Below are 21804 nucleotides of genomic sequence, written 5' to 3'. Positions count from 1 at the left end.
TCAGGAAGGAGATGCGTTCTGTCTCCTAGAGAACGTACTTCGGTGCAAATAAACCCAGAACAACATTTACATTTACATTTATCCAGAGCGACTTACAAATTGGTGCATTCACCTTATTTTAATTTTTGTTTTTTTTGGGGGGTGGGGTAAGGGGGGGTAGAAGGATTACTTTATCCTATCCCAGTTATTCTTTAAAGAGGTGGGGTTTCAAGTGTCTCCGGAAGGTGGTGAGTGACTCCGCTGTCCTGGCGTCGTGAGGGAGATTGTTCCACCATTGGGGTGCCAGAGCAGCGAACAGTTTTGACTGGGCTGAGCGGGAAATGTGCTTCCGCAGAGGTAGGGGGGCCAGCAGGCCAGAGGTGGATGAACGCAATGCCCTCGTTTGGGTGTAGGGACTGATCAGAGCCTGAAGGTACGGAGGTGCCGTTCCCCTCACAGCTCCGTAGGCAAGCACCATGGTCTTGTAGCAGATGCGAGCTTCAACTGGAAGCCAGTGGAGTGTGCGGAGGAGCTGGGTGACGTGAGAGAACTTGGGAAGGTTGAACACCAGACGGGCTGCGGCATTCTGGATGAGTTGTAGGGGTTTAATGGCACAGGCAGGGAGCCCAGCCAACAGCGAGTTGCAGTAATCCAGACGGGTCCAACAGCAAAGGACCTTGTGAAGATGCTGGAGGAAACAGGTACAAAAGTATCTACAGTAAAACTAGTCCTATATCGACATAACCTGAAAGGCCGCTCAGCAAGGAAGAAGCCACTGCTCCAAAACCGCCATAAAAAAGACAGACTATGGTTTGCAACTGCACATGGGGACAAAGATCGTACTTTTTGGAGAAATGTCCTCTGGTCTGATTAAACAAAAATAGAACTGTTTGGCCATAATGACCATTGTTATGTTTGGAGGAAAAAGGGGGTTGCTTGCACAGGGGTGGCAGCATCATGCTGTGGGGGTGCTTTGCTGCAGGAGGGACTGGTGCACTTCACAAAATAGATGGCACCATGAGGAAGGAAAATTATGTGGATATATTGAAGCAACATCTCAAGACATCAGTAAGGAAGTTAAAGCTTGGTCGCAAATGGGCTTCCAAATGGACAATGACCCCAAGCATACTTCCAAAGTTGTGCCAAAATGGCTTAAAGACAACAAAGTCAAGGTATTGGAGTGGCCATCAGCCAAAGCCCTGACCTCAACCCTATAGAAAATGTGTGGGCAGAACTGAAAAAGTGTGTGCGAGCAAGGAGGCCTACAAACCTGACTCAGTTACACCAGCTCTGTCAGGAGGAATGGTCCAAAATTCACCCAACTTATTGTGGGAAGCTTGTGGAAGGCTACCCGAAATGTTTGAGCCAAGTTAAACAATTTAAAGGCAATGCTACCAAATACTAATTGAGTGTATGTAAACTTCTGACCCACTGGGAATGTGATGAAAGAAATACAAGCTGAAATAAATCATTCTCTCTACTATTATTCTGACATTTCACATTCTTAAAATAAAGTGGTGATGCTAACATTTTTACTAGGATTAAATGTCAGGAATTGTGAAAAACTGAGTTTAAATGTATTTGGCTAAGGTGTATGTAAACTTCTGACTTCAACTGTATATACCTAAATAGTTCACTAGCTAGTAGCCACCTACTTTAGCTGGCTAAAATGTGCCCAGCTTCGGAAGCTTTGTTAGCTAACGCAATCTAACTAAACTGACACTAGCTAACTAGCTAGTTTGTTAACAAACTAGCTAACTGGTAGTTTCCGAATCTGGGCACATTGTAGTCAGCTAACGTTGGTCTAGCCAAATAACTTTTCTCTAAACACCTGGTCAAGCTAGCTAGCTAACTAATGTTAGCTTCCGGGTGTTAGCTAGCCATTGTATTCCTTGTGTTAGTTGATAAAGTTGTTCTTCTTACCTAGCTAATTACTGTAGACTTAAGTTATTGACGTAACCTACTAGCTAGATCAATTAACATAGTTTTTCTCTCACTGTAATATTAAATGGTGGTCACAAACTCTCACTTAACTAATGTTGTTTATAGCTTTAACAATGAGTATCCTATACCTTAAGGATTTGGTGATGGTAGTTATGTTGCTAAGCAACAGTCTTTCTCCTTTCCTTTTCTTCTTATTTCAGAGAAACCATCTTAAGAAGTATGGAGAACTGAAGAGAATGCATGTACACCATCTTAAGAAGTATGGAGAACTGAAGAGAAATCATGTACACCATCTTAAGAAGTATGGAGAACTGACGGCAAACACACTGAAGAGAAAACATGCCCCTAAGACTCCCTCCACCATCAAGCAGAGCACATTACTGAAGACAGTGTCTCAAAAATCCATCGACAAAGCTGTGGTGAAGTATGTGGTCCAGGGGCTCCAACCATTCGCTTTTGTAGAACAAGAACCGTTCAGAGAGTTTGTCCAGGATCTGCAGCCTAACTCAAAGATCTTATCAAGGCCCACACTGGGCTCCAGGATTAATGAAGCCTCCACGGAAATGAAGAAGAAGGTGACTGAGGCCATGAGAGGAGTTGACCGCATCGCCACCACCACCGACTGCTGGTCTGCAAGAAGACGGAGCTTCATTGGTGTCACAGCCCACTGGATAGACCCTGACAGTCTCAACAGATGCTCTGCAGCCCTGGCCTGTCAACGGTTGAGGGGATCGCACACCTTTGATGTGTTGGCAGGCGCCCTAAATGACATCCATTCTGATTTTGAAATCCGGAGTAAGATTGTGAGAACAGCAACAGACAACGGCTCTAACTTCTTGAAAGCTTTCCAAGTTTTTGGAGAAGATGAAAACAACGAGGCAGTGGAAGCAGTGGGTGGTGAAGCAGCTCAGCCAACAAGGCAGTGGAAGCAGTGGGGGGTGTAGCAGCTCAGCCAACGAGGCAGTGGAAGCAGTGGGTGGTGAAGCAGCTCAGCCAACGTGGCAGTGGAAGCAGTGGGTGGTGAAGCAGCTCAGCCAACGTGGCAGTGGAAGCAGTGGGTGGTGAAGCAGCTCAGCCAGGACAGGAAGATGGTGAAGAGGAACAAGAGAAGAGTGAAGAAGTGGAGTTTGTTGATGTGGCAACGATCCTGAATGAAGATGATGGTTTTGAGTACCAGCTGCCGAAGCACCAGCGCTGTGCTTGCCACCTACTCAACTTAGTATCTACAGTCGATGCCCTGAAAGCAACATCCAGTGAGGCTTACAAAAAAAGTGTCCCGTTCAACATTTGGCAAGTGCCAAGCACTTTGGAACAAATGCGGAAGATCCGCAGCCGAAACGGTTGAAGATGCTTGCGACCTCCAGCTGCTGCGCCCGACTGCTACAAGGTGGAACTCCTGGTTCATGGCTGTAGAAAGACTCCTGAGGATCGTCAAAGACAAAAGGAGAGGCGGCCGTCAGAGTTCTCTGCACAGACTTCGAGGTTCCAATGTAAGTAAGGATTGTGTATTATATTTTCTTAATTTAAGGTCTTGAATGTTGTCTAGATCCTGTTGCAGTGTTTCCTGACCCTTTGCTTGGGGACTAATAACTGTTTCACATATTGTAGCCATACACTATCATTGATCCATTTAGTCAACTACTCATCCAGCCACTGATCACTGTAGTTAAATCAGGTGAAATGGTTAGTGGTCCCCATCGTATAGGGTTAGGAAACAGTATTATTATTATTATTTTTTTTTTTCTTCATATGTTCAATCCAGCTGAACTTGCCTTCCTCACAGAGTATGCTGCCTCCATGATCCCAGTCACAAAGCAAATCAACATCCTGCAGGCTGAAACCAATGTCCAGATGGGGTGGCTACTTCCAACTATCAACCTGCTGATCACAAAACTTGACAGAATCAAGTTGTCCCTGAAGCGCTTCAGCCACACGTTTTCACGACCCTGAGCTGATCGCAGCTGCAATCCTTTTCCCCAAATTCACAACAACGTGGACAAAGGATGACGCCGCCACACGGAATGGGTAAGACGACGTGGTTAATTAACAGTATTTGATTATTCATAAACAACTGTGTATAGTGTACATTTGTACACTTTATAGATTTGAGAACCACCCATTTAAACTACAGTCCTGACTTTGTGGTTCAGTCCAATGGGTAGCCTACTTAGCCCTGTTGCTTGGTTTATATAGATGGGGGGATGGATTCATGTAGGCTCATAACGGCATGATTTCTATTGTCATCTCCCTTGTATTTCAGGATTGGACTACATCAAGGACCACCTGAAAGAACCCTTGCTGCAGCTAGGTGATGGCAGCAGTTCATCAGATGAGGAGGACTTCTTCTCTGCAATGAAGACACTAGAAAGCTCCAAACAGCTTGACGGATACCTGGCCTGTTCAGCTGATCATATGGAGTGGCTCAAGTCCTTCCCGGCAGTCTGTAAGCTGTCTCTGAGGCTAAACACACCCTTACCTGCATCAGCTGCATGTGAAAGGCTGTTCGGCATTGCAGGACTTGTTTTCAGCCGCAGGAGAGCAAGGCTGGATTCCAGAAACGTTGATTATTCAACTTCAAGTGATGACAGCTTAACGCTAGCAAGCCCAAGGACAGGGATGCCTTTATGCGTTTTGTTAATTTACAGTGGGGAGAACAAGTATTTGATACACTGCCGATTTTGCAGGTTTTCCTACTTACAAAGCATGTAGAGGTCTGTAATTTTTTATCATAGGTACACTTCAACTGTGAGAGACGGAATCTAAAACAAAAATCCAGAAAATCACATTGTATGATTTTTAAGTAATTAATTTGCATTTTATTGCATGACATAAGTATTTGATCACCTACCAACCAGTAAGAATTCCGGCTCTCACAGACCTGTTAGTTTTTCTTTAAGAAGCCCTCCTGTTCTCCACTCATTACCTGTATTAACTGCACCTGTTTGAACTCGTTACCTGTATAAAAGACACCTGTCCACACACTCAATCAAACAGACTCCAACCTCTCCACAATGGCCAAGACCAGAGAGCTGTGTAAGGACATCAGGGATAAAATTGTAGACCTGCACAAGGCTGGGATGGGCTACAGGACAATAGGCAAGCAGCTTGGTGAGAAGGCAACAACTGTTGGCACAATTATTAGAAAATGGAAGAAGTTCAAGATGACGGTCAATCAACCTCGGTCTGGGACTCCATGCAAGATCTCACCTCGTGGGGCATCAATGATCATGAGGAAGGTGAGGGATCAGCCCAGAACTACACAGGAGGATCTTGTCAATGATCTCAAGGCAGCTGGGACCATAGTCACCAAGAAAACAATTGGTAACACACTACGCCGTGAAGGACTGAAATCCTGCAGCGCCTGCAAGGTCCCCCTGCTCAAGAAAGCACATATACAGGCCTGTGTTAAGTTTGCCAATGAACATCTGAATGATTCAGAGGAGAACTGGGTGAAAGTGTTGTGGTCAAATGAGACCAAAATCGAGCTCTTTGGCATCAACTCAACTCGCCGTGTTTGGAGGAGGAGGAATGCTGCCTATGACCCCAAGAACACCATCCCCACCGTCAAACATGGAGGTGGAAACATTATGCTTTGGGGGTGTTTTTCTGCTAAGGGGACAGGACAACTTCACCGCATCAAAGGGACGATGACCGGGGCCATGTACTGTCAAATCTTGGGTGAGAACCTCCTTCCCTCAGCCAGGGCATTGAAAATGGGTCGTGGATGGGTATTCCAGCATGACAATGACCCAAAACACACGGCCAAGGCAACAAAGGAGTGGCTCAAGAAGAAGTACATTAAGGTCCTGGAGTGGCCTAGCCAGTCTCCAGACCTTAAACCCATAGAAAATCTGTGGAGGGAGCTGAAGGTTCGAGTTGCCAAACATCAGCCTCGAAACCTTAATGACTTGGAGAAGATCTGCAAAGAGGAGTGGGACACAATCCCTCCTGAGATGTGTGCAAACCTGGTGGACAACTACAAGAAACGTCTGACCTCTGTGATTGCCAACAAGGGTTTTACCACCAAGTACTAACTCATGTTTTGCAGAGGGGTAAAATACTTATTTCCCTCATTAAAATGCAAGTCAATTCATAACATTTTTAAAATGCGTTTTTCTGGATTTTTTTGTTGTTATTCTGTCTCTCACTGTTCAAATAAACGTACCATTAAAATTATAGACTGATCATGTCTTTGTCAGTGGGCAAACGTACAAAAACAGCAGGGGATCAAATACTTTTTTCCCTCACTGTATATATTTCTATACTCCGGACCATTAATATTTATATATTTCTTAATTCCATTATTTTAGATCTGTGTGTATTGTTGTTAATTGTCAGATGTTACTGCACTGCTGGACCTAGGAACACAAGCATTTCGCCACCCCTGCAATAACATCTGCTAAATACAGTTGAAGTCGGAAGTTTACATACACCTTAGCCAAATACATTTAAACTCAGTTTTTCACAATTCCTGACATTTAATCCTAGTAAAAATGCCCTGTCTTAGGTCAGTTAGGATCACCACTTTATTTTAAGAATGTGAAATGTCAGAATAATAGTAGAGAGAATGATTTATTTCAGCTTTTATTTATTTCATCACATTCCCAGTGGGTCAGAGGTTTACATACACTCAATTAGTATTTGGTAGCATTGCCTTTAAATTGTTTAACTTGGGTCAAACGTTTCAGGTAGCCTTCCACAAGCTTCCCACAATGAGTTGGGTGAATTTTGGCCCATTCCTCCTGACAGAGCTGGTGTAACTGAGTCAGGTTTGTAGGCCTCCTTGCTCGCACACGCTTTTTCAGTTCTGCCCACAAATTTTCTATAGGGTTGAGATCAGGGCTTTCTGATGGCCACTCCAATACCTTGACTTTGTTGTTCTTAAGCCATTTTGGCACAACTTTGGAAGTATGCTTGGGGTCATTGTCCATTTGGAAGCCCATTTGCGACCAAGCTTTAACTTCCTGACTGATGTCTTGAGATGTTGCTTCAATATATCCACATAATTTTCCTTCCTCATGATGCCATCTATTTTGTGAAGTGCACCAGTCCCTCCTGCAGCAAAACACCCCCACAGCATGATGCTGCCACCCCCGTGCTTCACGGTTGGGATGGTGTTCTTCGGCTTGCAAGCAACCCCCTTTTTCCTCCAAACATAATGATGGTCATTATGGCCAAACAGTTCTATTTTTGTTTAATCAGACCAGAGGACATTTCTCCAAAAAGTACGATCTTTGTCCCCATGTGCAGTTGCAAACCATAGTCTGTCTTTTTTATGGCGGTTTTGGAGCAGTGGCTTCTTCCTTGCTGAGCGGCATTTCAGGTTATGTCGATATAGGACTCGTTTTACTGTGGATATAGATACTTTTGTACCTGTTTCCTCAAGCATCTTCACAAGGTCCTTTGCTGTTGTTCTGGGATTGATTTGCACCAAAGTACGTTCATCTCTAGGAGACAGAACGCGTCTCCTTCCTGAGCGGTATGACGGCTGCGTGGTCCCATGGTGTTTATACTTGCATACTATTGTTTGTAGAGATGAACGGGGTACCTTCAGGCATTTGGAAATTGCTCCCAAGGATGAACCAGACTTGTGGAGGTCTACAATTTTTTTGCTGAGGTCTTAACTGATTTCATTTGATTTTCCAATGATGTCAAGCAAAGAGGCACTGAGTTTGAAGGTAGGCCTTGAAATACATCCACAAGTACATCTCCAATTGACTCAAATGATGTCAATTAGCCTATCAGAAGCTTCTAAAGCCATGACATCATTTTCTGTCTCAACTTAGTGTATGTAAACTTCTGACCTACTGGAATTGTGATACAGTGAATTATAAGTGAAATAACCTGTCCGTAAACAATTGTTGGAATAATTACTTGTGCCATGCACAAAGTAGTAGTCCTAACCGACTTGCCAAAACTATAGTTTGTTAACAAGAAATTTGTGGAGTGATTGAAAAACGAGTTTTAATGACTCCAACATAAGTGTATGTACACTTCCGACTTCAACTGTATGTGTATGCGACCATTAAAATGTAAATTTATTTTATTTGAATAAGTGTTGCTATATTTATTTCTCAAAGCACATGCTCCGCTATAAAACCAAAGTAGCCTACAAAACGGACCGGCAGGAAATGAAGCAGCCTCCATTCGCTATTTGGGTGCATACATATGACAAGTATTTCCCCCCCTGCCCCTGGTTCTGCCCGTTTGATAATGGGCCATTCCTGAGGAAAGGAACAGAACCCAAGCTTTTTTTGCAAACTTTCTGAAATCATCAGTAGCACCACGCAGCCCATATACTACCGGGGGATTGTGGAGGCCAGGTCATCTGATGCAGCACTCCGTCACTCTCCTTCTTGGTAAAATAGCCCTTACACAGCCTGGAGGTGTGTTGGGTCATTGTCCTGTTGAAAAACAAAATGATAGTCCCACTAAGCCCAAACCAGATGGGATGGCGTATCGCTGCTGAATGCTGTGGTAGCCATGCTGCTTAAGTGTGCCTTGAATTCTAAATAAATCACATACAGTGTCATCAGCAAAGCACCCCCACACCATAACACCTCCTCCTCCATGCTTTACGGTGGGAACTACACATGCGGAGATCATCCGTTCACCCACACCGCGTCTCACAAAGACACGGTGGTTGGAACCAAAAATCTCCAATTTGGACTCTAGACCAAAGGACAAATTTCCACCTGTCTAATGTCCATTGTTCGTGTTTCTTGGCCCAAGCAAGTCTCTTCTTCTTATTGGTGTCCTTTAGGAGTGGTTTATTTGCAGCAATTCGACCATGAATGCCTGATTCACACAGTCTCCTCTGAACAGTTGATGTTGAGATGTGTCTGTTACTTGAACTCTGTGAAGCATTTATTTGGGCTGCAATTTCTGAGGCTGGTTAACTGTAATGAACCTATCCTCTGCAGCAGAGGTAACTCTGGGTCTTCCATGCCAAGAGTGTACAAAGCTGTCATCAAGGCTATAGGACCTAAAAATATATGTATTTATTTTATTCAGTTAAATTATATTCTTCTTACTATAAAATGTATTTATTATTTATTATTATTTATTTATAAAATCATATAAAATAAAATAATGGCATCGGACTTATAAACATATCTTGTCAGCTAAATGAACAAGCCTACAGCCTGTGGCATGGAGTATTGCCAGATAACATAGGCCTACAGCAGGCCAAGTCATATTCTGTTCTTCTGAAATACATTTTCTTAATATCAATATCATTCCTTTAGACCTGACTAAAATAAATAATGGATGTATTGATTTATTACGCTTTTTTAAATGTAGATTTTCCGAAGGCGCATCAGCTGCTGGTGGAGGCCTGGAAATGGTAAACATGTTTATGTTAATTAACGGGCATTTACCGCGAGACTGCCAGTCTTTTGCATGACCATAACCGTCTGACAAAATGTCATGACCACGGCAGGCCTAGTTGACATTACCTTTACTCTCTCATTATAAAAAAAAGATACAGTTGGTTTGTTGATGCTGGGTTATTGAGATATGACCCAGCGGGTCAAGATTAGAAGACTGGAGGCTTGGCTTGGCCACCCGTGTGAGTAAATGTCATTCCAATTCATCTGTTCTCTTGAATTGTTTTCACATGTTATGGTTGAACGCTGACACTTTTATAGCTTTAATGAAGCTTACAGAAGTGTCTGAGTTCCTTAAAAGCATATGCAAAATCCAATTTGATATCACCAATGGGATAGTAACCACTTTGTTGCAATATGTCAATAGTTATGTTATTATTTTTGTATTAGAATATTAAATGTGCAGTAATATTCAAAGAAAATTTAACAATGCAGTGTACAAACTTAACATGATCAAAATGATTGACATTTACTCTCACAGGTGGCCAAAAATAGCTGGTGGCCAAACCCCTAATAAGCCACACCTCCTGAAAATAACCTATGGATTACATTTAAAAAGACGCAGCTGCTTGGTCAACCCTGCATGAAATAATAAAAACCCAGTCGATGGTTAAATTAAGCGATGTTTGGGTAATCCGAACAACCTAACCTGTTGGGTTATTCACGCAACCTGACACGTTATGTGTGATGTGTAAGTGATGTGTAATTCCTATTGAAATCCAGCCAGAGTGGGGATATCCAACCTTCAGAATGTTTGATCACCCGCAACCTGCATTCAGAATGACTGCCAGTGTTGGGAAGACTGAAATATGAGACTACCTAAAGCATCTTAACCTGAGCAACCATTTCAGTAATTATTTCAAGTCCAACTAACATATTGGATTAGTTTAGAAAATGTATGTTATTTATATTTGAGAAGCATAAGATTAATTAAACAATCAATGTACATACAAAAACATACATATTGAAACAAACAACTGTTATGATCAACCTGCAATAGAGCATGCTGGGAAATATGATAATGATGGGCGTGGTTTTGGTTCAACTCTGGTTATTAAGACCAACACTGGGGTTATTTTACACCAATGAGAGTTAAGTCAACACTGAAAGAGTTAATAAGGACCTCAAAATAAGGCCTTAGGAAATACGTATTGTATTGTGTTAAATAATAACATTTTAATGATAACATATTCACTCAAGTCCGTAAGGCAGAAAATGGATGAATGCAACAACTTTGTCTGTCACTAACAAATACAGTCATGGGTGGTAACTCTACAATTCACTCGAGAAGCAAATCATTCTGGGAAATAAGGCTTTATACCAAGCAGTGTGTTAATTTAACACTGTTCCAATGTCTAAACGGGTCCACACTTTCCGTGTTTAATTTAACACTGGAGAATTTGCTGTGTACGACAACAAACTACAGCCACAGCGCTGCTGTGTGGCTGTATCTGTCCTTTAGGAACAACACAACGAGACAAATTAGCAAACATGACGAGAATACAAAATGATTGACACAATGCAATAATGCTTGTGTAGCTGTGTAATGCTGTGGCAATATCAGTCCCATCAGGAGCAATACACCGAACCAAGGCGGTCTTAATGCATTGGGCGGCAGGTAGCCTAGCTCTTCGCTCATGGAGTGGTGCTTGCACACTGCTCCGGTGCTCCAGATCCTTTCCAACCGCTCCGCTAACAACCGCTCCGCGCTCACAAGGAAATAAAACTGCCGCTCCAAATTTGCTCCATTCATTGAAATCACAATTTAACCAACAGCCATCTATTTTTTTTGTGAATACCTGGACCTACCATTTGGTTTTGAAGTATTGAAACCAAACCATATGGATTTAAATGAAAATTATTTTAATAAACATGAAAAGGAGTTATTTTTCTGTAGGTAGGACGCTCCAGCCTTTGGGGAACTCGCTCCATGCTCCAGTCAAATTGGGCACGCTCGGCTCCTGCTCCGCTCTTGTTCCGCTCCAGCTCCGCTCCAGCTCCGCTCCACTCACATACTCTGAGCCTAGCAGTTAAGCACATTGGGCCAGTAACCGAAAAGTTGCTGGTTCGAATTCCCCAGTTGACTAGGTAACAATTCTGTCGATGTGCCCTTGAGCAAGGCACTTAACCCTAATTGCTCCTGTAAGTCTCTCTGGATAAGAGAGTCTGCTAAATGATGTAATTGTAAATTGTATTAGTACCTATTGTCTACTGCCCAGGGACCCTACAGTCATCAGACATGATGACTGAGTCAGTACAAAAACAAATAAGCAATGTTGCTCTGTGGCTGGCTATGATATCAGGGCTGATACAAAGATACTGTCTTAATGCATTGTGTCCAGTGTCCCTACAGTGACTCAGGAAAACATATAGGTAATGCTGCTGTGGTGGATATAATATAAGGTAATGCTGCTGTGGTGGATATAATGTAAGGTAATGCTGCTGTGGTGGCTATAATATAAGGTAATGCTGCGGTGGTGGCTGTAATATAAGGTAATGCTGCGGTGGTGGCTATAATATAAGGTAATGCTGCTGTGGTGGCTATAATATAAGGTAATGCTGCTGTGGTGGCTATAATGTAAGGTAATGCTGCTGTGGTGGCTATAATATAAGGTAATGCTGCAGTGGTGGCTATAATATAAGGTAATGCTGCTGTGGTGGCTATAATATAAGGTAATGCTGCTGTGGTGGCTATAATGTAAGGTAATAATGCTGTGGTGGCTATAATATAAGGTAATGCTGCTGTGGTGGCTATAATGTAAGGTAATGCTGCTGTGGTGGCTATAATATAAGGTAATGCTGCGGTGGTGGCTATAATATAAGGTAATGCTGCTGTGGTGGCTATAATATAAGGTAATGCTGCTGTGGTGGCTATAATATAAGGTAATGCTGCTGTGGTGGCTATAATATAAGGTAATGCTGCTGTGGTGGCTATAATATAAGGTAATGCTGCTGTGGTGGCTATAATGTAAGGTAATGCTGCTGTGGTGGCTATAATATAAGGTAATGCTGCTGTGGTGGCTATAATATAAGGTAATGCTGCTGTGGTGGCTATAATATAAGGTAATGCTGCTGTGGTGGCTATAATATAAGGTAATGCTGCTGTGGTGGCTATAATGTAAGGTACTGCTGCTGTGGTGGATATAATATAAGGTAATGCTGCTGTGGTGGCTATAATATAAGGTAATGCTGCTGTGGTGGCTATAATGTAAGGTAATGCTGCTGTGGTGGCTATAATGTAAGGTAATGCTGCTGTGGTGGCTATAATATAAGGTAATGCTGCTGTGGTGGCTATAATATAAGGTAATGCTGCTGTGGTGGCTATAATATAAGGTAATGCTGCGGTGTTGGCTATAATATAAGGTAATGCTGCTGTGGTGGATATAATATAAGGTAATGCTGCTGTGGTGGCTATAATATAAGGTAATGCTGCTGTGGTGGCTATAATGTAAGGTAATGCTGCTGTGGTGGCTATAATGTAAGGTAATGCTGCTGTGGTGGCTATAATATAAGGTAATGTTGCTGTGGTGGCTATAATATAAGGTAATGCTGCTGTGGTGGCTATAATATAAGGTAATGCTGTGGTGGTGGATATAATATTAGGTAATGCTGCTGTGATGGCTATAATATAAGGTAATGCTGCTGTGGTGGCTATAATATAAGGTAATGCTGCTGTGGTGGCTATAATATAAGGTAATGCTGCTGTGCTGGCTATAATATAAGGTAATGCTGCTGTGGTGGCTATAATATAAGGTAATGCTGCGGTGGTGGCTATAATATAAGGTAATGCTGCTGTGGTGGCTATAATATAAGGTAATGCTGCTGTGGTGGCTATAATATAAGGTAATGCTGCTGTGGTGGCTATAATATAAGGTAATGCTGCTGTGGTGGCTATAATATAAGGTAATGCTGCTGTGGTGGCTATAAGAGAGATAAAGGGAACCAAGACTGCACTTGATTCAACATACAATTGTAAGCTGCAATAGGAATGCGTTTACTCAACATTTGGGCATACAGCTGAACCAACATACATTAATTGTATGTTCACTCAACTTAGAATTTTAGATTGAGTGAACTTACAATTCAACTTGAGATTTTATTATACCTTATTTGCATATTTCCCAGTGTGAAATGTAACTCTTTACGTCAATACATTACATACATCATAAGGCCTTTCTTTGAGGGCCTAGTTACACCCCTAATGCAGTGGTCTGAAACTCCTGGTTTACAGGCCACATCAAGCCTGCAAGTCACATTATGCTGGCTTGCAAAGTGATGTGTAATTTCTATTGGAATCCAGCCAGAGTGGGGATAGTCAGCCAGTGCAGATAGTCAGCCAGAGTGGGGATAGTCAGCCAGGGTGGGGATAGTCAGCCAGAGTGGGGATAGTCAGCCAGTGCAGATAGTCAGCCAGGGTGGGGATAGTCAGCCAGAGTGGAGATAGTCAGCCAGAGTGGGGATAGTCAGCCAGGGTGGGGATAGTCAGCCAGCCAGGGTGGGGAAAGTCAGCCAGAGTTGGGATAGTCAGCCAGCCAGGGTGGGGATAGTCAGCCAGAGTGGGGATAGTCAGCCAGAGTGGGGATAGTCAGCCAGGGTGGGGATATTCAGCCAGAGTGGGGATAGTCAGCCAGTGCAGATAGTCAGCCAGAGTGGGGATAGTCAGCCAGCCAGGGTGGGGATAGTCAGCCAGAGTGGGGATAGTCAGCCAGAGTGGGGATAGTCAGCCAGGGTGGGGATAGTCAGCCAGGGTGGGGATAGTCAGCCAGGGTGGGGATAGTCAGCCAGGGTGGGGATAGTCAGCCAGAGTGGGGATAGTAAGCCAGGGTGGGGATAGTCAGCCAGGGTGGGGATAGTCAGCCAGAGTGGGGATAGTCAGCCAGAGTGGGGATAGTCAGCCAGGGTGGGGATAGTCAGCCAGGGTGGGGATAGTCAGCCAGAGTGGGGATAGTCAGCCAGGGTGGGGATAGTCAGCCAGGGTGGGGATAGTCAGCCAGGGTGGGGATAGTCAGCCAGGGTGGGGATAGTCAGCCAGAGTGGGGATAGTCAGCCAGAGTGGGGATAGTCAGCCAGAGTGGGGATAGTCAGCCAGAGTGGGGATAGTCAGCCAGGGTGGGGATAGTCAGCCAGAGTGGGGATAGTCAGCCAGGGTGGGGATAGTCAGCCAGAGTGGGGATAGTCAGCCAGGGTGGGGATAGTCAGCCAGCCAGGGTGGGGAAAGTCAGCCAGAGTGGGGATAGTCAGCCAGCCAGGGTGAAGATAGTCAGCCAGAGTGGGGATAGTCAGCCAGAGTGGAGATAGTCAGCCAGGGTGGGGATAGTCAGCCAGGGTGGGGATAGTCAGCCAGAGTGGGGATAGTCAGCCAGGGTGGGGATAGTCAGCCAGAGTGGGGATAGTCAGCCAGAGTGGGGATAGTCAGCCAGGGTGGGGATAGTCAGCCAGGGTGGGGATAGTCAGCCAGGGTGGGGATAGTCAGCCAGGGTGGGGATAGTCAGCCAGAGTGGGGATAGTCAGCCAGGGTGGGGATAGTCAGTCAGCCAGAGTGGGGATAGTCAGCCAGGGTGGGGATAGTCAGCCAGGGTGGGGATAGTCAGCCAGAGTGGGGATAGTCAGCCAGGGTGGGGATAGTCAGCCAGAGTGGGGATAGTCAGCCAGGGTGGGGATAGTCAGCCAGAGTGGGGATAGTCAGCCAGGGTGGGGATAGTCAGCCAGGGTGGGGATAGTCAGCCAGAGTGGGGATAGTCAGCCAGAGTGGGGATAGTCAGCCAGGGTGGGGATAGTCAGCCAGGGTGGGGATAGTCAGCCAGAGTGGGGATAGTCAGCCAGGGTGGGGATAGTCAGCCAGAGTGGGTGTAGTCAGCCAGAGTGGGGATAGTCAGCCAGAGTGGGTGTAGTCAGCCAGAGTGGGGATAGTCAGCCAGGGTGGGGGATAGTCAGCCAGAGTGGGGATAGTCAGCCAGGGTGGGGATAGTCAGCCAGGGTGGGGATAGTCAGCCAGAGTGGGGATAGTCAGCCAGGGTGGGGATAGTCAGCCAGAGTGGGGATAGTCAGCCAGGGTGGGGATAGTCAGCCAGGGTGGGGATAGTCAGCCAGAGTGGGGATAGTCAGCCAGAGTGGGGATAGTCAGCCAGAGTGGGTGTAGTCAGCCAGAGTGGGGATAGTCAGCCAGAGTGGGGATAGTCAGCCAGGGTGGGGATAGTCAGCCAGGGTGGGGATAGTCAGCCAGGGTGGGGATAGTCAGCCAGGGTGGGGATAGTCAGCCAGGGTGGGGATAGTCAGCCAGAGTGGGGATAGTCAGCCAGGGTGGGGATAGTCAGCCAGAGTGGGTGTAGTCAGCCAGAGTGGGGATAGTCAGCCAGGGTGGGGATATCCAATAGTGATGTGCAGTTCGCGAACAATTTGTTATTTTTGAACGACTCTTTTTACTGACTTCAGAGTCATGATTTGTTTTTCTGAGTGACTCGTTCATTTTAGTCTTTCGTTTGACCTGCTAGTGCTGGCCACCATGAGTCCTACAGCTCAGCGGCTCCAGAGACGTGCTCGACCACCAACTGTCATATGCACGAAGGGAAAGACATTTACATTTACATCATTTAGCAGACGCTCTTATCCAGAGCAAGTTACAGTTAGTGAATACATATTTTTTTATACTGGCCCCCCGTGGGAATCGAACCCACAACCCTGGCGTTGCAAACGCCATGCTCCATCAACTGAGCTACATCCCTGCCGGCCATTCCCTCCCCTACCCTGGACAACGCTGGGCCAATTGTGCGCCGCCCATAAGTCTCCCGGTCGCGGCCGGCTGCGACAGAGCCTGGATTCGAACCAGGATCTCTAGTGGCACAGTTAGCACTGCGATGCAGTGCCTTAGACCACTGCGCCAATCAGGAGACCCATGATCATAGAGACGAAAAATACATGTTTAGAACTGATCATTGATCTCATGGTGTAAGAATGAATGCAATTAATGTGTTATTGAATGTTATGATGGACACAGCTTTGGAGAACCAAAACATACACAGCCTCCATCGGGAGTCGTTTGGTTCGTTCAGTTTGCGAACGACATTGTGCTAATCACCGTCACTGCAGTCAAGCAACACATTCCGCCAAGAGTCGTTCAAAATCTAGTCTGGTTGCGGCCACAGCTAGACCTCGTTGCAAATGTATCAAGAAATAACAGTATTTGTATGCCTAGCAATCAAAACATTGACATTGTTTAAAGCACACGTCTCAGTCACAAATTACAGCTCCAATAAGCCCGCTATGGTGAACTACATGGGAACGAGAGGGTGTAGAATCATGAGTTTTCAGTTCATCGTTCGCCGGTACGGGGTCCTGCGTGGTCATTACTGACTCAAATGAACAAAATGAGTAGAAAGATTTGTTCTTTTGACTGAACGAGACGAAAAGATATGATTTAGTAAAAAGAGCCGAAAAACATCACATCAGTAATATCCAACAATTGGAACTTTTAATGACCCGAAATCTGCACTGAGAATGACTGCCAAGGTAGGTGAGATTGTTTATTGAGACTACCTAAATTATATAAACTGGAACAGCCGTCTCAGTAACGGGTACAAAAAGTCCAACTAATAACAGATTGGATTAGTTTAGAAAATTGTATTTTATTTATGTTTTGTGTAGCATAAAATTAATCAACCAATCAATGTACATGCAAAAACACATGTATTGAAACAAATATTTCAGAAAATCAACCTGCAATAGAGCATGCTGGGAAATATGGTAATGCTGGGTGTGGTTTTCAGTGGTTTTGAGCAAACATACTGTACATTTGTCATTTTACTCAACAAGCTTCTTCAAATTCAGTTTGTTGATTCAAAGTACAATTGTAAGACGACAACAAAGCTGCGATAGGATTGTGAGTTTGCTCAACATTTGGGCATATAGCTGACCCAACACACAGCGTTGCCTTCCAAAGGAAAACACATCGGCTCACTGTGAGCAAAGTTTGTTGAGTGAACAAACGTTCACACGTCAGCTCAACTTCTTGTCCTGAAGTCTACCCAACTCACAGAATAACGCCGATTTAAACAATTAGTTAAGTTGACTTTATTACAGTGTGTGTTCATGCTTCCGGTAGCTTCTGCCCAGTGTCTACTGCCTAGTCCATCAGAAAAGATAAAGCAAGGCTGTGTGTCTACGTCCCAAATGGCACCCTATTCCCTATATAAAGCCTCATGGGCTCTGGTCAAAAGTAAAGCACTGTATAGGGAACAGTCAGACGTTTGGGACGTACGTACTTCCCAGTGCCCAGAGACCCTGGCTGCAGTGACTCAGCAGCATTGATTCGGCCATTCAGAAAACCAATGAAGAGGTTTTATTAAGGCTTCCCGTCCTCTCCTGCCCACCCACTGGCTTTAACGAGGGTGGAAGATGGAGGACTTGACGTGTTTTCTGAATACTAAGTGACCGCCGTAGAGGAAAATAATGACATCACCTTTCTTTTATGAGTGACCACTGTTTCCTGTTCTTTGATTTATGAGAAAAGAACCAATGGGCCGCGTCCCAAATAGCACCCTATTCCCTAACTAGCGCACAGAGGGCCCAAAGTAGTGCACTGTGTAGGGAATAGGGTGCATTTTGGGACGCGGCCATTGTCTTTAAGATACCAGTACGTTCCTTGTCAGCTTGTGTACTCTGAACCATTGTTATGACTGAGTTATGCATCTCTGTGTGTTAAATGAACGCTCTTATTTTGTGCAGTCTGACTACTCCTCCTAGAACATGTCTGAATGCAGTGCTCTGTACAATGTACAGATTATACTGCAGTGTTGTGTACAGGCTGCAGTGTGCAGATTGCAGTGCAGTACCTGTGTGCAGTGTGCAGATTGCAGTGCAGTGCATGTGTGCAGTGTGCAGATTGCAGTGCAGTACCTGTGTGCAGTGTGCAGCGCAGTACCAGTGCATGGAGTTGGGACTTGCCCCTGCCCGGCATGTGCTATGCGTTTTCTATAGCATCGTGGAATCGACAGCTGTTTTGACGACCAGTTCCCAGTGACTAACTCTGTCTCCCTGCCCACCCTCCTGCCCGGCTGGTCCCCACACCCCTCCCCACCCTGGACCTCAGGCATCCCGGCCATGCTGACCTAATTCCCACAGACATTCGTACCCCTCCTTCCCCCAAGCCTAATGCCACGCCCATGGAGGGTGCCCTGTCCCCACCCCTTCTGCCCCTGACTCCAGCTCTGTCCCTAGAGAGGGTCCCGGCCCTGCCGATTGCCCCGCCCGTGGAAGGTGCCCCGCTCCTGTGCCCACCCCTCCCAGCACTATCTTCCCTACCCCTGTCCCCTGCCCAGTCTGCTGGCACCCCCATGCAGGGTGCTCCACCTCTCACACCCCCGTCCCCAGCCCAGTATACTGGCATACCCGTGCAGGGTGCTCCACCTCTCACACCCCCGTCCCCTGCCATGCTGTTGGAGCAAGAGCTACTCGAGGCCTTCCAGGAATACGAGGAACAAATGGCCTCTCTGAGCATACCGGAACTCCATGTCTCTGAGACCAGTGGTCAATGCCCACCTGTGGGCCTTCTGCCCAAATACTCAGTCCACTATGAGGAAGAGGAAGGAAGAAGAGGTACGGGAGGAGGAGGAGGAGGAGGAGTGACAGATGAAGAGGAGAGAAGGGCTAGAGGAAGAGGAGTGACTGTTACTGTTCCCAAGGACACCCAGTCATCTTCTCCATCGCCACGGATACGGCCACCACCTCCCCTACTTGTGATCCAGCCAGGATACCACGGCAACAACAAAGACGACGACGACGATGGTGAAAATGGCAACAAGGAAACACAGCATGGAAACAGTGACACGTCAAACGGTCAGAGGGTTACAGCCTATCACGAAGGGTTTGGTTTCAGAAGTTACCTTCTGGGGAATAATAAGAAACCAGTTGAAGAGGGAGCAGAGAGAGGGGCCAAACAAGAAGAGAGCACATTACAACTGTTTGAGAGAATGGCCAGAGAGGCAGAGGCAGAGATTGACTCAAAGAAAAAGGTGGATGCACTGAAGGAAATAGACACTCAGATGCCATTAGACTCGACAACAGATGCAGATTTATTTAAAGAGACCCCGGTGAGTCCGGAGTCTGTGGGGCAGAGAGAGCTGGCCGAGACAGAGGGAGAGCCACCGCTAGGCTTAGTAGTAGGGTCTAAAACAGACCAACTGACAGGACAAAATACCTACGAAGAGACTGAGGCAGACTCACAGGCACAGTCAAAGCAGACAGAGTCAAAGGAGACAGAGTCAATGCAGGCGGAGTCAAAGGAGACAGAGTCAAAGGAAACAGAGTCAAAGGAGACTGAGTCAAAGCAGACAGAGTCAAAGGAGACAGAGTCAACGCAGGCGGAGTCAAAGGAGACGGAGTCAACGCAGGCGGAGTCAAAGGAGACAGAGTCAAAGGAGTCAGAGTCAAAGGAGACTGAGTCAAAGGAGGCTGAGTCAAAGGAGACAGAGTCAATGCTACATACAGTATTAATGCTACAGACAGAGTCAATGCAACAGACAAAGTCAGCGCTACAGACAAATTCAAACCTACAGAATGATATCACGTTAGACATGGAGAAAAATACAAACTCACAGAAAAAGAGGAGGAAGAAGAAAAGAGGCAAAGTTTCAGAGTCACAGACACAGTCACAGTCAAAGCCAGAGTCAGAGTCACAGACACAATCAAAGCCAGAGTCACAGACACAGACAGAGTCAAAGCCAGAGTCACAGACACAGACACAGACACAGTCAATAACTAAGTCAGAGTCACAGACACAGTCAAAGCCAGAGTCAGAGTCGCAGTCACAGACAAAGCCAGAGTCAGAGTCACAGACACAGTCAAAGCCAGAGTCAGAGTCACAGTCACAGACAAAGCCAGAGTCAGAGTCGCAGACACAGACACAGACACAGTCAATAACTAAGTCAGAGGCACAGACACAGTCAAAGCCAGAGTCAGAGTCACAGATGCAGTCAATGCCAGAGTCAGAGTCACAGACACAGTCAAAGCCAGAGTCAGAGTCACAGTCACAGACAAAGCCTGAGTCAGAGTCACAGATGCAGTCAAAGCCAGAGTCAGAGTCACAGACACAGTCAAAGCCAGAGTCAGAGTCACAGACACAGTCAATACAAGAGTCAGAGTCACAGACACAGACACAGTCAAAGGCAGAGTCAGAGTCACAGACACAGTCGAAGCCAGAGTCAGAATCACAGACACAATCAAAGCCAGAGTCAGAGTCACAGACACAGTCAATGCCAGAGTCAGAGTCACAGACACAGTCAAAGCCAGAGTCACAGTCACAGACACAGTCAAAGCCAGAGTCAGAGTCACAGACACAGACACAGTCAAAGCCAGAGGCAGACTCACAGCCACAAACAAAGTCAAAGCCAGAGTCACAGATGCAGTCAATGCCAGAGTCAGAGTCGCAGACACAGTCAAAGCCAGAGTCAGAGTCACAGTCACAGTCAAAGCCAGAGGCAGAGTCACAGACACAGTCAATGCCAGAGTCAGAGTCACAGACACAGTCAAAGCCAGAGTCAGAGTCACAGATGCAGTCAATGCCAGAGTCAGGGTCGCAGACAAAGTCAAAGCCAGAGTCAGAGTCAAAGACACAGTCAATGCCAGAGTCAGAGTCACAGACACAGTCAAAGACAGAGTCACAGACACAGTCAAAGCCAGAGTCAGACTCACAGACACAGACACAGTCAAAGCCAGAGGCAGAGTCACAGACACAGTCAATGCCAGAGTCAGAGTCACAGACACAGTCAATGCCAGAGTCAGAGTCACAGATGCAGTCAACGCCAGAGTCAGGGTCGCAGACACAGTCAAAGCCAGAGTCAGAGTCACAGTCACAGACAAAGCCAGAGTCAGAGTCGCAGACAAAGTCAAAGCCAGAATCACAGACACAGACAAAGCCAGAGTCAGAGTCACAGACACAGACACAGATACAGTCAATAACTAAGTCAGAGGCACAGACAGAGTCAAAGCCAGAGTCAGAGTCACAGATGCAGTCAATGCCAGAGTCAGAGTCACAGACACAGTCAAAGCCAGAGTCAGAGTCACAGTCACAGACAAAGCCTGAGTCAGAGTCACAGATGCAGTCAAAGCCAGAGTCACAGACACAGTCAAAGCCAGAGTCAGGGTCACAGACACAGACAGAGTCAAAGCCAGAGTCAGAGTCACAGACACATGCAAAGCCAGAGTCACAGACACAGGCAAAGCCAAAGCCAGAATCAGAGTCACAGACACAGTCAAAGCCAGAGTCAGAGTCACAGACACAGTCAATGCCTAAGTCAGAGTCACAGACACAATCAAAGCCAGAGTCAGAGTCAAACACACAGACATGGTCAGAGTCAGAGTCACAGACGCAGTCAATGCCAGAGTCAGAGTCACAGACGCAGTCAAAGGCAGAGTCAGAGTCACAGACACAGTCAAAGCCAGAGTCAGAATCACAGACACAGGCAAAGCCAGAGTCAGAGTCACAGACACAGTCAAAGCC

General features: G+C 45.8%; 1 protein-coding gene and 1 long non-coding RNA gene across 3 annotated transcripts in view; both read left to right on the top strand.

Moving 5' to 3' along the window:
• The window catches only part of tacc2 (transforming, acidic coiled-coil containing protein 2), a 272493-nt gene that overhangs the window by 71018 nt on the left and 179671 nt on the right, over positions 1-21804 (top strand). The gene's annotated exons all lie outside the window — the stretch shown is intronic.
• Positions 2255-4579, top strand: LOC121579294. Its single transcript, XR_006002892.2, has 3 exons — positions 2255-3413; positions 3707-3948; positions 4184-4579. It is a non-coding gene; the product is annotated as an uncharacterized LOC121579294 (long non-coding RNA).

The sequence above is a fragment of the Coregonus clupeaformis genome, chromosome 1 (genome assembly GCF_020615455.1).
Source record: "Coregonus clupeaformis isolate EN_2021a chromosome 1, ASM2061545v1, whole genome shotgun sequence".
NCBI lineage: Eukaryota > Metazoa > Chordata > Actinopteri > Salmoniformes > Salmonidae > Coregonus > Coregonus clupeaformis.
Note: the sequence above shows the minus strand (reverse complement) of the source record. Positions and strands in the feature narration are given on the sequence as shown.